A 16,022-nucleotide genomic window follows, 5' to 3' on the forward strand; every position below is an offset into this window, starting at 1 on the left:
TTAAAGTTTAATAGTACTTCTTCAGATTCCCAGAGATTATGTGTAATATGCATATCAAAAAAGTTTTGTATCCCCTCGGTTACGAGAGTTCCGGAACCTATACAGAAAATTGGACTAGAGATCAACATAAACATCATTTCCGTCCTTTTCATTGCTCATGAAAAACACACATGTTGTATCACCATACAGCAAGACCTTCAGTGGTGTTGGTGTAGATTGCTGTACACACTGGTACCTCTAATACCCAGCAGCATGTCCTCTTCCATTGATGCATGACTGTATTCGTCGTGACATACTATCCACAAGTTCATTGAGGCGATTCGGCTTGATCTCTCAGAGTGGTTGGTGGATCAGCCCTTTTCAATCTATCCGAGGCATGCCGATAGGGTTCTTGTCTGGGGAACATGCTGGCCATTCTAGTCAAGATATGTCACTATTCTGAAGGAAGTCATCCACAAGATGTGCACGACGGGGGCGCGAACTGTCGTCGATGAAGACGAATGCCTCGCCATTATGCTGCCAATATGGTTGCACTGTCGGTCGGAGGATGGCATTCACATGTCGTACAGCCGTTATGGCGCCTTCCATGACCACCAGTGGCGTACGTCGGCTGCACATAATGCCACCCCAAAACATCAGGGAACCTCCACCTTGCTGCAATCGCTGGACAGTGTGTGTAAGGCGTTCAGTGTGGCCGGGTTGCCTCCAAAGACGTCTCCGACGATTTATTGCAGGTATATACGACGCTCATCGTTGAATAGAACGTAATGCCAAGCCTGAGCGGTCCATTCGGCATGTTGTTGGGCCCATCTGTACCGTGCTTCATGGTGTCGTGGTTGCAAAGATTTACCTCGCCATGGACGTCGGGAGTGAAGTTGTGCATCAGGCAGCCTACTGTGCTCAGTTTGAGTCGTAACACGACGTCCTGCGTCTGCACGAAAAGCATTACTCAACATGGTGGCGTTGCTGTCAGGGCTCCTCTGAGCCATAATCCTTAGGTAGCCGTCATTCACCGCAGTAGTAGCCCTTGAGCGGCCTGAGGGAGGCATGTCATCGACAGTTCCTGTTCTCTCTGCATCTCCTCCATGTCCGTACAAAATCGCTTCGGTTCACTCCGAGACGCCTGGATACGTTTGTTGTTGAGAGCCCTTCCTGGCAGAAAGTAACAATGAGGTCGCGATGAAACCGCGGTACTGACCGTCTGGGCATGGTTGAACTACAGACAACACGAGCCGTGTACCTCCTTCCTGGTGAAATCACTGGAACTGATCGGCTGTCGGACTCCCTCCGTCTAATAGACGCTGCCCATGCATGGTTGTTTAAATCTTTGTGCGGGTTTAGTGACATCTCTGAACAGTCAAAGGGACTGTGTCTGTGATACAATATCCACATTCAACGTCAGTTTTCAGGAGTTCTAGGAACCGGGGTGATGCAAAACTTTTTTTGATGTGTGTATATTCCACGCAGCGTTACGTAAGGTAAGTGCACCGCTCGCCCGTCTCAGTACTGAGCGTCAGCTGTGCCAGCGTTGAGAACCAAAATTTGCTCTTCTCCCAGCTCCACGGCAAGCTAAACTTTCAATGCAACGTGACGACTCGTAATAATTCGCTACATTACGACGTTTAGTATGACAAGGATGGGACAGGTAGTCGGCTGTGTCCATACAGTAGGAATCATCCTACCATTTCCCTGAAGTGAATTAGGGAAACCACAGAAAACCTAAATCACTAGGCTGAATGGAGACTGGAGCCTCCACCCTGCCGAATACAAGGCTGCTCTGTTTGAAATAGTGCTATCTCATTCGGCTTCTCTCTAGTTTGCAACATTGTTTTTCAAATACGTTATGTAATGATGTAAGCAGGTGTTGACAGATGTGAAAATTACCGAACTATCAGTTTAATAAGTCACAGATGCAAAATACTAACACGAATTCTTTACAGACGAATGGAAAAACTGGTGGAAGTCGACCTCGGGGAAGATCAGTTTCGATTCCGTTGAAATGTTGGAACACGTGAGGCAGTACTGACCTTACGCCTACGTTTCTAGCATTTGTAGACTTAAGAGAAAGCTTTTGACAATGTTGACTGGAATACTCTCTTTCAAATTCTAAAGGTGGCAGGGGTAAAATACCGGGAGCGAAAGGCTATTTACAATTTGTACAGAAACCAGATGGCAGTTATAAGAGTCGAGGGGCATGAATGGGAATCAGTGGTTGGGAAGGGAGTGAGACAGGGTTGTAGCCTCTCCCCGATGCTATTCAATCTGTACATTGAGCAAGCAGTAAAGGAAACGAAAGAAAAATTCTGAGTAGGTATTAAAATCCATGGAGAAGAAATAAAAACCTTGAGGTTCGCCGCCGCCGACATTGTAATTCTGTCAGAGACAGCAAAGGACTTGGAAGAGCAGTTGAACGGAATGAATAGTGTCTTGAGAGGAGGATATAAGATGAACATCAACAAGAACAAAACGAAGACAATGGAATGTAGTCGAATAAAGTCGGGTGACGCTGAGGGAATTAGATTAGGAAATGAGACACTTAAAGTGGTAAGCTATTTCTCTTCCGTTCCAGTATCGAACGACATGCGGGAAAACCCAAGACTTAAATCTATCTGTGCGATCTCTGATTTCTCTTATTTTATGGTGGTGACGATCCCTATGTAAGTGCGCGCCGACAGAATATTGTTGCAATCGGAAGACAAAGTTAGTTATTGAAATTTCACAAGAAGATCCTCCTGCAACAAAAACGCTTTGTTTTGACGATTGCCACGGCAAGTCACGGATCATGTCCGTGGTACTGTTTCCCCTATTTCGCAGTAACACAGAACGAGCTGCTCTTCTTTGAACTTTGTCGGTGTCCTCCGTCAGTCCCATCTGATTGAGATACCACCGCACAGCAGTACTACAGAAGATGGCGAACGACCTTTGTATAAGCAGTCTCTTAGAATACGTATTATGCTTTCTATGTATACTCCCAATAAACAGCAAACCTTGGTTTGGTTTATGCTTTAATATTATGTATGTCAGTTTTACATTTTCGGTTACTCGTAATTGTACTCCCTAAGTACTGAGTTGACTGTACAACCCTTAGATTTATGTGATTTACCATCTAACCGAAACTTAGTGTATTTCCTTTCGTACTCATGTGGATGACTTCACATTTTCATTATTTACACTCAATTGCCACTTTTTGCACCTTACAGATATCTTGCCAAAAGCATATTGAAATTGGTATTGATCATCTTAGAACTTTACAATACGGTAAATGACTGCATTATCTGCAAACAATCTAAGACGACTACTAGGATTGCCTCCTATATCATTTGTGTAGATCAGGAACAGCAGAGGCCTATATACCCTGCCTTGGGGAACGTCAAATATTACTTTCGTTTTACTCATTGACTTTCGGACGGTTACTACGAACTGTGATCTTTCTGACAGGAAATCAAAAATCCAGTCACACAATTGAGACGATTCTCCGTAAACAGGCGATTTGATTAGAAGACGCTTGTGAGTAACGGTGTCGAAAGCCTTCTGAAAATCTAAATACGCGGAATCAATTTGACATTCCCTGTCGAAAGCACTCATTAATTCGTGGGAATAAAGAGCTACTTGTGTTTCACAACAACGATATTTTCTGGATCCGTGTTGACTATTTGTGAATAAATTGTTTTTTTTCCTAGGTAATTCATAATGTTAGAAAACAGTATATGTTCCAAAATCCTACTGCAAATCAAAATGAATGATGAGAGTCTGTAATTTAGGGGACTACCCCTATTTCCTTTTTTGATTATTGGAGTGACTAGTTCAACTTTCGAGTCTTTAGGTACGTATCTTTAGAAGTGTGAGCGGTTGTATATCATTGATAAGAATGAAGTTATTATATCAGCATACTTTGAAAGCAACTGACGGATGTACAGTCCGAACCAAGTGCCTTGCCTTTATTATGTGATTTAAGCTGCTCGCTACACCTACGATATCATATTCTAAGTTACTCATGTTGGTGCCTGTTCTAGGTTCGAATTCTGAAATATTTACATCGTCATCTTTGGTGAAGGAGTTTCGGAAAACGGAGTTCAATAACTCTGCTTTAATGGTACTGTCGTCAATGACATTACCACTGTTACAGCGCAGTAAACGTACTGATTGCGTCTAGCCGCTGGTTTATTTTACATACGACTAGAATATCGTTGGGTTTGCTATCAAAATTCGAGACAGAGTTTCGTTGTGGAAACTATTAAAAGCATATTGCTTTGAAGTTCGTGCTAAATTCCGAGCTTCTGTAAAACTTCATCCATCTTGGGGATTTTTTTCTTCTTTTAAATTACAAATGCTTTCTTTGTTGCTACTCCACCACGTTAGACCAGTTTTGCGTGCCATATCCTATACATACATTATTTGTTTTCATAACACTACATGCACTATCAGCTGATGTGAGGACTATTTGTCTACCGTAAATTCCCATTTTCTGGCCCGAAAAAACGGAGTTAGAATTCCTCTACAACGAGTGTGATGTGTACTCAGAAAGAGGATAACGTGTTAACAACACACATTGTATAATTTTGTGAGTAAATTTTTCCAGAAAAGAAATAGTGAAGGAAAAAATTACAGGGTTGTGTTATGTGAAATGATAGATATTACCGTTATTGTTGCTTATTTGAGTTACATTTTTTACCATACTCCTACTCTCCATTACCTAAGTAGTCCTCCAGTGTATAGAATTTACTACTTAATAGGTATTTTTAACTGCATTTTTAAATAAGTTTGTTTTAGGTATTACTTCAATCTCCTTTTGCAATTTGTTGTACAGTTTATCCCTTGGCAGGAAACACTGTTGTGACATTAATGTTTATTGTTTCTTGGCAAATGTAAGTTCAATATACACTCCTGGAAATTGAAATAAGAACACCGTGAATTCATTGTCCCAGGAAGGGGTAACCTTATTGACACATTCCTGGGGTCAGATACATCACATGATCACACTGACAGAACCACAGGCACATAGACACAGGCAACAGAGCATGCACAATGTCGGCACTAGCACAGTGTATATCCATCTTTCGCAGCAATGCAGGCTGCTATTCTCCCATGGAGACGATCGTAGAGATGCTGGATGCAGTCCTGTGGAACGGCTTGCCATGCCATTTCCACCTGGCGCCTCAGTTGGACCAGCGTTCGTGCTGGACGTGCAGACCGCGTGAGACGACGCTTCATCCAGTCCCAAACATGCTCAATGGGGGACAGATCCGGAGATCTTGCTGGCCAGGGTAGTTGACTTCCACCTTCTAGAGCACGTTGGGTGGCACGGGATACATGCGGGCGTGCATTGTCCTGTTGGAACAGCAAGTTCCCTTGCCGGTCTAGGAATGGTAGAAAGATGGGTTCGATGACGGTTTGGATGTACCGTGCACTATTCAGTGTCCCCTCGACGATCACCAGTGGTGTACGGCCAGTGTAGGAGATCGCTCCCCACACCATGATGCCGGGTGTTGGCCCTGTGTGCCTCGGTTATGCAGTCCTGATTGTGGCGCTCACCTGCACGGCGCCAAACACGCATACGACCATCATTGGCACCAAGGCAGAAGCGACTCTCATCGCTGAAGACGACACGTCTCCATTCGTCCCTCCATTCACGCCTGTCGCGACACCACTGGAGGCGGGCTGCACGATGTTGTGGCGTGAGCGGAAGACGGCCTAACGGTGTGCGGGACCGTAGCCCAGCTTCATGGAGACGGTTGCGAATGGTCCTCGCCGATACCCCAGGAGCAACAGTGTCCCTAATTTGCTGGGAAGTGGCGGTGCGGTCCCCTACGGCACTGCGTAGGATCCTACGGTCTTGGCGTGCATCCGTGCGTCGCAGCGGTCCGGTCCCAGGTCGACGGGCACGTGCACCTTCCGCTGACCACTGGCGACAACATCGATGTACTGTGGAGACCTCACGCCCCACGTGTTGAGCAATTCGGCGGTACGTCCACCCGGCCTCCCGCATGCCCACTATACGCCCTCGCTCAAAGTCCGTCAACTGCACATACGGTTCACGTCCACGCTGTCGCGGCATGCTACCAGTGTTAAAGACTGCGATGGAGCTCCGTATGCCACGGCAAACTGGCTGACACTGACGGCGGCGGTGCACAAATGCTGAGCAGCTAGCGCCATTCGACTGCCAACACCGCGGTTCCTGGTGAGTCCGCTGTGCCGTGCGTGTGATCATTGCTTGTACAGCCCTCTCGCAGTGTCCGGAGCAAGTATGGTGGGTCTGACACACCGGTGTCAATGTGATCTTTTTCCATTTCCAGGAGTGTAGATCTTCGGTGGTGGTGGTTAGTGTCATTAGAGACGGAGCGCAAGCTCGGGTTAGGGAAGGATTGGGAAGGAAATCGGCCGTGCCCTTTCAAAGGAACCATCTCGGCATTCGCCTGAAACGATTTAGGGAAATCACGGAAAACCTAACTCAGGATGGCCGGAGACGGGATTGAAGATCTTCGGCATGGTCATGGGGAGAGCTGATTATCCGATAATTACCAATGTTATTTTTGATGTGTACAACTGACTAGTAAATGTACTCACAAGATTCAGACAAAATCCCCAGCGTTTTGAACAGATCTTTTAAATAATCTCCACTACTATTTTCGGTTATTATTCTTACGATCCTTTTCTGCACTTTGAAAATTGTGTTCACCATTGTTTTTCTTAGAAAAGGATGTCATAGCTAGCAACCGAATACATGTATGAAAAGTGTGTAATCTATAGGTACTGCTTGTTATGCACTGATGTCAGGATTCTGATAGCATGGCGTGCTGATAACATTCTGTTTGCATGTATCTTTGTGTGTTCACACCACTTCAACTTAAAATCAATATTTAGTCCTAGGAATTTTGCATTTATTAGAGTCTATAATGATGCCATCTCCATTTAATTTAACGTTCTCATTTTCCCTCTTGAAACTGAAACTCATGTCTTTAGTTTTTTATGATCAGTGTCACTGTATTGCCTACTGATAAACTGTAAATATCCTTGATGGTTTCATTTGCTCTTTCTACAAGAAATTATCTTGTCTTCTCAGTAACTATAATACTGCTGTCATCAGCTAAGACGATTTTTTCTCCATGGCTAACACTACTGGGAAAGTCACTGATGTATACCGTGAACAGTATTGGTCCTACGTTCCGGGAAATATACATTAATGTATTTTGGTTGTGATAAGTGTTTTATTGAAAGTTTAGACGTATATGAGGTATGACTTATCTCTCCTCTTTGTACACTTCTCTTAGGTATGTTCAGAACAAGTCATTAGCAGCCCCTCTTGCATCTATTGCTCCTAGACTTTTATTAGGATCTTATGGTAAGCAGTACCAGAAGCCTTAGAAAGATCTAAAAATATACCTGCGACGCACTCAAAGTTGTCAAGAGTACCAAGTACCATCCCTGCGAATTCTGCTATGGCTGATTCCGTACTTCTGACACTTCGGAATTTAAACTGTTACTCACTTACAAGGTTGTGTTTATCGAAGTAATTCATTAATCTTTCTTTCATAAATGGTTCCATTATTTTCTAGAATGGTCACAGCATGGAAGTGGACCGATAATTTTCCATGCTTCCTACATTACCATTCCTCAGCAGAGCTACAACTCTTGCGCGTTTTAAATATTCTGGAAATTTCCCTGGCAGGATGGCTTCATTTAATATGTTTGTTAAGGGCGCCTACATATTTTCTATGCATTGTTCCAGCACACGCGTTGGTACTTCACCTATTCCTACTGACATTTTATTTTTTAGTTTCTGTACATCTTTCTGACTTCATGCTGTGTGACTGCATTGTACGCAATGCAGAACTGCTTACAGATGCTAGGTTTGTTTCTGGGAATTTTCCTCAAAACTTCTTCTCTAGATGGTGTGGATCATTTGTTACTCTGGCCCCTCTTTACCAGTTTAGTATTATGCCTTTCTTAGTCTCTCCTTGTTTCCTATTTTATGACTATTTTACTTTTGTTCTCTGCATTGATTATTACTTGTCATTAAATTACTTTTTAGCAGCAAGCAGCACCTTCCTAGAAACTTTTTCATGTCTGTGATAGAAATTTAAGAACTCTGACTCATTATGATTCTTTTTCATGGAATTGAGGTGCGTAAGGGTGTGGCAGGATTTCTTAATAACTGCTGTTGTATATTTGTTTTTGTGACTTGTTGGTACTAAAGTGGATACTTTTGGAGATGGTTTTCAACGTTCAGATTAAATAATATTGAGAATTTAGAAAATTTTACAAGTACATTTGTTTCTTTGTAGATTTCATCCCAGCTTTGGTTTGCTAGTTTCTTTGAAAAATTCTGCATTTTCATTTCTGATTAATGTCTTTGTAGGCCAGCATTAATAGAATTCGTCCACACCTGATTTTACTGTTGTTATTCGGCAGAAACGAACAGACCGTCCAAGAACTTTTACAGCTACATCACACTTTTTCACTAGCGTATTTTGGACCACATGACCGCTTAAAGATTTAGTTATTATTGTATCCCTTGTAGTACTGTTGGCCATAAGGGATACGCTAAAACTTTGAATGATATTTTTGAGGGTGCTACTACTTTTATCCACGATATTCCTGTTTAAGTTTATGTCTCCACACAAAATTATGTTGACTGAGAATTTATCCAGAACTTCTGTTAATTTGGTGAAAAAAATGTTCACGCTACCACTGGGTGTCGATACAAACACAAAATGATTAATTTCTTGTCTCATCTTACAATACTAACGCCATGTCTTGATTCGAACCGCTTGCCTTGTATGATGTAAATCCATTATCCTCCACCCTCTGAAGTAGCCTTATAGTAAGAGTCTGACGTTTCATACAACGACAATACCACACATTGGATCTTGGTGTCCCTACACAAGTGCTTGATGATACAAACTAATGGGTACAAAGTAGATCAAAGATTGGAGCTGAAATTCAGACTGTTAATTTTATTTTTTATTGATTGAATGATTTGATGAAGGATTATTAAGTCTGTGAAATGTCCCACGTTACTTTTGCCAAAGTTTTTATTTTCTTTATGGCATGTACTATGTGTATCATTCGGTTTGTTAGAATTAATCTTGCAAGCGATTGTTTCAGAATTTTTTAAACTGATGGAGATGCCCTTAGGCTGGGAATCTGTTATCGGGATTTGTCCTAGGAAAGACCCACTTCTCCTACCCACCGTGCTTTCAACGGCACGGTGTAGATCGAGTCAGAACATAGTACGTTGAATACCACGGCCTTTGTGATGACGGCTTAAGATTGCCACATTTCAGTAGTAAGCTTCTGTGACGGTTTGCCTCTTTCGATCACAATATATTACCACCACACCATGGGACCCCAAGAAACATGCATCATCACCTCAACTGACGACAGTTACGTCTTCGAATTTTTCGGCAGTGGTGTATACACATGTTTCCACTGTCTGCTGCGCTCCTGCTGTGTCCTCCACAAAATACAAAACACATCCATACCTAGGAGAGCACCGATTTGCCTCGTATTCAAGTCCAACTAAGATTGTGTTAGTCTACAACAGAAATCAAACAGGGCAAGACCCATTTTATGTATCTACTTTACATCACGCAAATAGTACGTACGTGAAAATCCATTCGTCAAATGCTTACATTGTCGCAGAAGAAGTAGAATAGTACGGTGGTGTAGTGCTTATGATACTGAACTGTTGTACGAAGGGTCGTGAGTTCCAAACTCCCCTGGTCTGTACAATTCTAATTTCTACATTCGGTTCGACTACATTCTAGAAGTACTGGAATGTTCTGTAGCTGTATATATAGTGTATATGTTCTGGCCGGAGGCAGTTCACTCCGCACTATTGTATGTGCAAGTGCTGAATAAACCTTCGTAAAGTGAAGTTAGTGTTCGTCATTCATCTAATTACACCTTCTTCTACCTGACAATATAATCAGACACACGGCGTCACTGAAAGCAGTATCAATAGCATCAGGTTAGTACCTACATTCGCTACCAAGAAGAGCCAGACTGGACGTCCTGCAAGTGATAGTTGTTATCCGAATTCAGACTAGACCAAAGTTAAAGACAGATCAGTGTAAGTAAACATTGAACCATTGCCAAACGCCATCTTCCTTCTACAGTTCCGTAGTGTAAATTTTCCTTGAAGGCTATTTTTTCCGAGGTCCTATCGGTCGCGAAATAGAAACCACGCTGAAAATTGATAATATTTTATTTGCAACATATAATACACCTTCTAGCTACTTCTCTACAGACTCGCTGCTCCGATTTAATATTTGTCGTAGCATCGTACCAACTTTTGCAATGACTTCATCATAGAAGACAACTGTGTGCCACTTGATCCGATCGACGGGCATACTAGAGATTCTGCCCATCACATCCGTGCAAAGCTTCATCGGATTTTCACTGAGGTTCTAATTTCGTGACCATCCGGACGGAAATTAATAAATTATTGTAAATTGGTGCTAATCTGTCTTACTATTCTCTTTATCGCAGAGGTTGCCTAAACCGTATTTGTCCCTGGAATGACACTTTATAGTTGCGTCGTGCATTCGAGCCAGGTCATAACAGGAAAGCCGGCCGGAGTGGCCGTGAGGTTCTAGGCGCTACAGTCTGGAGCCGAGCGACCACTGCGGCCGCAGGTTCGAATCCTGCCTCGGGCATGGATGTGTGTGATGTCCTTAGGTTAGTTAGGTTTAGGTAGTTCTAAGTTCTAGGCGACTTATCACCTCAGAAGTTAAGTCGCATAGTGCTCAGAGCCATTTGAACCATAACAGGAAACGCTTTCGATAGTATAGGTTCTCGCTCTGTTACACATGTATATCTGCCACCTAGTATATTTAGAGAATACAACAGCTCCTTTATGTCGGTGTTGTACTAATACACCCAACATTCGTCCATGGTGATTAATCACACGGCACAACGGCACAGTCTTCATGAGTCAACTGTTTGCGTGTGTGTGTGTATGTGTGAGTGTGTCTGTGCAGAGGGGGAGGGGGAGAGGGGGAGAGAGAGAGAGAGAGAGAGAGAGAGAGAGAGAGAGAGAGAATGCCTAAAGCAGGTGTAGAACGTAACTCTTATAAAAGAGATCTCTCTCTCTCTCTCTCTCCCTCTCTCTCTCTCTCTCTCTCTATCTCTTTTATTTTGTAAAGAACCGCATCTACTATATTTCCCTCGTGAGATTTATTCAGGTTACGCTGTAAACAGCATAAAGGTGAAACATAATTACATATAGTTCTAAAACCGGTTATTTTCATCAGGCTTGCTATTCCAGAATGCATGAACAAAACCTGTTCATGATATATTTCTTACGTTCTTACAAACATGTTAAACAAAATATTGTTAGTCCCATGTTTCTTTTGAGGTTCATAGCAGATTGAAAATAAACCTCTCTCCTCCATTTTACCTGGAAGAAAGCTGCAGCAGCAGTGGTGCCCTCGTTTAAGGCAAAACAAGCAGCAAACGCCTTTGCTGATCTTACTTTGAAGCCAGCAGCTAACGGCCCCTTGGCAGCAAAGCGACCAGCACGTTCAGCCAACGCCACTGTGGATCGTGCGACCCATATTCTTTAGTCGGCTTACACGAGTCACAGCAGCAGCACGGCCGAAACCGCTCCAAGCTGACTTCTATATAGCGACAATCATAAAACTAGCTGCGTGAGGAAGTTGTGGCATTGCATATCATTTACACTTCGATTGACATCCAGGATGAATTTTAACTCCTCAGTTACGGAGAGTTTTCCCCGTACTGTGCAGCCAGATCTTTAAATAAGTGTCCGTGCTTCCGTTACCCTTTCTTAATCTACGTTAAATTCTAGGACTCTGCTGAAGCCGACCACATGAACAACATTTTTAAAAGAGGATGTGGAATATGTTAATACAACCCCAGAAGGGGTCGGAAACTGAAACCAGACAGGATTAGCGGGGATTAGAACACGGTTTTTTGAGAATAACTTCCTGTGCTACACTCATATTAAATTTAAAACCTGAAAAATAATTCTGGATTCTTCGAAACAGTGACCAGTTCCCGGCTAATGGCTATCGAAGTAGTTTTATAACAGACGAAATGAATTAATAAACGAGGAAATAATTAAGGCATGAGCGAAAATCTGAAAACTTTTCTTTCATTTTTCAATCTTCAGCCCAAAAAATGAACAGTAATTAATATATTGATTAATCACCGCCCCAGAAAATTGTTTATTTATCCTGTGGTCCAGTACTTGTGCCGAAACTTAACCTTGTCAAGATGGAAAACATAAAACATAAGTTAAACTATGATGTTCGCTGCTTTCTCCATTAAACAGGTCGTCATCTACATCTATACTCTGCGAGCCACCATTTGATGCATGGCAGAGGGTACATCCCATTGTACCAATTAATAAGTTTTATTCCTGTTCCATTCACGTATGGAGCGCGGGAAAAATGATTGTTTGAATGCCTCTGTGTGTGCAGTAATTATACTAGCCTTATCCTCACGATCCCTGTGTGAGCGATACGAATGGAGTTGTAGTATATTCCTAGAGTAATCATTTAAAGCCGGTTCATGAAACTTTGTTAATTTACTGTCAGGGGATAGAGCCTTTCAGTTACAATCCTTCAGTATCACTATGACACTCTGCCACGGATTGAGCAAACCTGTGACTATTCATGCTGCCCTTCTTCGTATACGTTCAAGATCCGTTGTTAGCCCTATCTGGTACAAGTACCATAAACTTGAGCAATGTTCTAGAGCTAGTCCCACGAGTGATTTGCAAGCAATCTCATTTGTAGACTGATTGCACTTCCCCAGTATTCTACTAATAAACCAATGTCTACCACTTGTTTTAACCAGGACTGAACACGTATGATCATATTCCTACATATTCCTACAAAGCGCTACATCCAGGTATTTTAATGAGTAGGCCGATTGTAATGGTGACTCACTTACGCTACAGCCATAGGAAATGTATGAATTTTCTATCAGTCTGAGCCGGGTTTTCATTAGTGAAATGATGTTACTGAAACTTATGTTTAGTCACGAAAAAATAAAGATAAGCCAGGATACCTTTCTGGCACTATAGTGCGTTAGTAGTGGCGACTCTTATCGTTTGGCTCACTGGAGGGCACGTGACACCGTTGCCCAGATAACACCAATGGCCAGCCGGCTTTCCCTAACACGCTGCCAGGAGTTCGGTTAGTAAAGTGCTCCTGCTGCCACGTCGTGGATAAAGAATACAACGTGGTTGCACGCATTAAATGTATCTACGTTCATTGGCTGGCACTATAAAGTATTTTCTGGCGTTCAAGTTTGCTGCAGTTGTCAGGTATTGTGAACTAGTGTTTTCAGTTGGCGTTGCAATATGTTCAGCGCGTCTGAACGTAAGAGTCGCAATAAAAGTGGTTGTCCAAGAACAAGTTCACTGGCTCTGAAGATAATGTTCAGCTGCAAAATATTCCTTTTAAGTCCATAAGAGTCATGGACAACGCGCCGTACAACTCTGTTGTGGCAGATAAAGCTCCAACAACGCATTGGAGGAAGGCGGATATTTTGCTGAGGGTACAAAGAAATGTTCCATTGGATGAAGTTGAACCTAGCATTTATAACGCGGAGTTAATGGAGCTTGTAGTGCTTTACAACCCAGAAACAAAACTACCAGGTTGACGAACTGGCTAACGCTAGAGGGCATAGTGTAATCTGGCTTCCTGTGTATCATGCTTATTTAAATCCGACTGAGAATACATGAGCATAGGAGAAAAATAATGTGGCAAAAAATCAACAAGAAATTTAAGCTCATTGATGATGAAATGACGACAAAAGTAGTCTTTGCAAATGTTGCACCACAAGAATAGTCCCCAGTTGTCAGCAATACCAAGAAGGTCGTTAGGGAGACATGGATTCACGAAGGACTGTGACGAGATGTGGTCAGTACGTAGCTTCTCCTGTTGCGATGTTAAAACCTGCGTCTTTTGCCAAAACACAGGAAACTTGACGAATATTCATCTCACTACCATTCTAATTCAAGTTCGGGTACACATGCTGAAGATGAAGAGATAAAGAAAGTATTTGAGGATATTGAAAGGGCGATACAGCACGTAAAGGTAGATGAAAATCTAATAGTGAAAATCTAATAGTCTTGGGGGACTAGAATGCAGTTGTAGAGTAGAGTAGAGTAAGTGGTTACAGGAGAATATGGGCTTGGGACAAGCAGTGAGAGAGCAGAAAGACTAATTGAGTTCTGTAACAAATTTCAGCTAGTAATAGCAAATACTCTGTTCAAGGATCACAAGAGGAGGAGGTATACTTGGTAAAGGCCGGGTGATACTGGAAGATTTCAGTTAGATTACATCAAGGTCAGACAGTCCGATATCAGATACTGGATTGTAAGGCATGTCCAGGAACAGATATAGACTCAGAACACAATATAGTAGTGATGAAGAGCAGGCTGAAGTCTAAGACATTAGTCAGGAAGAATCAGTACGCAAAGAAGTACTAAGTAATGACGAGATACGCTTCAAGTTCTCTAAGGTTACAGATACAGCAATAAGGAATAGCTCAGTAGGCAGTACATTTGAAGGGAAATGGACATCTCTAAAAAGGGGAACCATAGAAGTTGAGAAAAACGGTACAAAGGTAACTGCAAAGAAACCATGAGTAACAGAAGAAATCACTTGATCGATGAAAGGAGGAAGAACAAAAGTCTTCTGGAAAATCATGAATACAGAGACACAAGTCGCTGAGGAGTGAAATAAATAGGAAGTGCAGGGAAGCTAAGACGAAAATGCTGCATGAAAAATGCGAAGAAATAGAAAAAGAAATGACTGTCGGAACGACAGATTCAGCATATAGGAAAGTCAAAGCAACATTCGGTGACATTAAGACCAAGGGCGGAAGCATTAAGAGTCCAATGGAAGTTCTACTGCTAAACCCTCCCATCTTTGAGGGGAAAGATTTGTCTGATGTGACAGATGAAGAAACAACAGTCGATTTAGAAGAGATATGGGATCTAATATTAGAATCAGATTTTAAAAGAGCTTTGGAGGACTTAAGATCAAATAAAGCAGAAGGGATAGATAACATTCCATCAGAATTTCTAAAATCATTGTGTGAAGTGACAACAAAACGACCATTCACGTTTGTGTGTAGAATGTATGAGTATGGCAACATACCATCTCACTTCCGGAAAAATATCATCCACACAATTCCGAAGACTCCAAGAGCTCACAAGTACAAGAATTATCGCACAATCAGCTTAACAGCTCATGCATCGAAATTGCTGACAAGTATAATATATAGATGAATTCAAAAGAAAATTGTGGATGTGCTAGATGACAATCAGTTTGGCTTCTGCTTAGAGGAAATTCTGACGTTGCGGTTGATAATGGAAGCAAGGCTAAAGGAAAATCAAGACACTTTCATAGGATTTGTCGACCTGGATTAAGCGTTCGGCAATGTAAAATGGAACAAGATATTCGAAATTCTGAGAAAAATAAGGAGAAGCTGTAGGGAGAGACGGTTAATATACAATATGTACAAGAGCCAAGAAGGAATAATAATAGTGGACGAACAAGAACGAAGTGCACGCATTAAGAAGGGTGTAAGATAAGGATGTAGTCTTTTGCCCCTACTGTTCAATTTGTACATCGAAGAAGCGACGATGGAAATAAAAGAAAGGTTCAGAAGTGGAATTAAAATTCAAGATGAAAGGTTATCAATGATGCGATTCGCTGATGGCATTGCTATCCTGAGTGAAACTGAAGAAGAGTTACATGATCTGCTGACTGGATTGAACAATCTAATGAGTGCAGAATATGGATTGGGAGTAAATCGAAGAAAGTCGAAAGCAATGAGAAGTAGCAAAAATGAGAACAGCGAGAAACTGAACATCAGGATTGATGGTCAGGAAGTAGATGAAGTTAAGGAATTCAGCTGCCTAGGCAGTAAAACAACCAATGACAGAAAGAGCAAGGAGGACTTCAAAAGCAGACTAGCACTAGCAAAAAAGGCATCCCTAGCCAAGGGAGGTCTACTAGTATGAAGCAAAGGCCTTA

Source organism: Schistocerca americana, chromosome 1 (genome assembly GCF_021461395.2).
Source record: "Schistocerca americana isolate TAMUIC-IGC-003095 chromosome 1, iqSchAmer2.1, whole genome shotgun sequence".
In the NCBI taxonomy this organism is placed as follows: domain Eukaryota; kingdom Metazoa; phylum Arthropoda; class Insecta; order Orthoptera; family Acrididae; genus Schistocerca; species Schistocerca americana.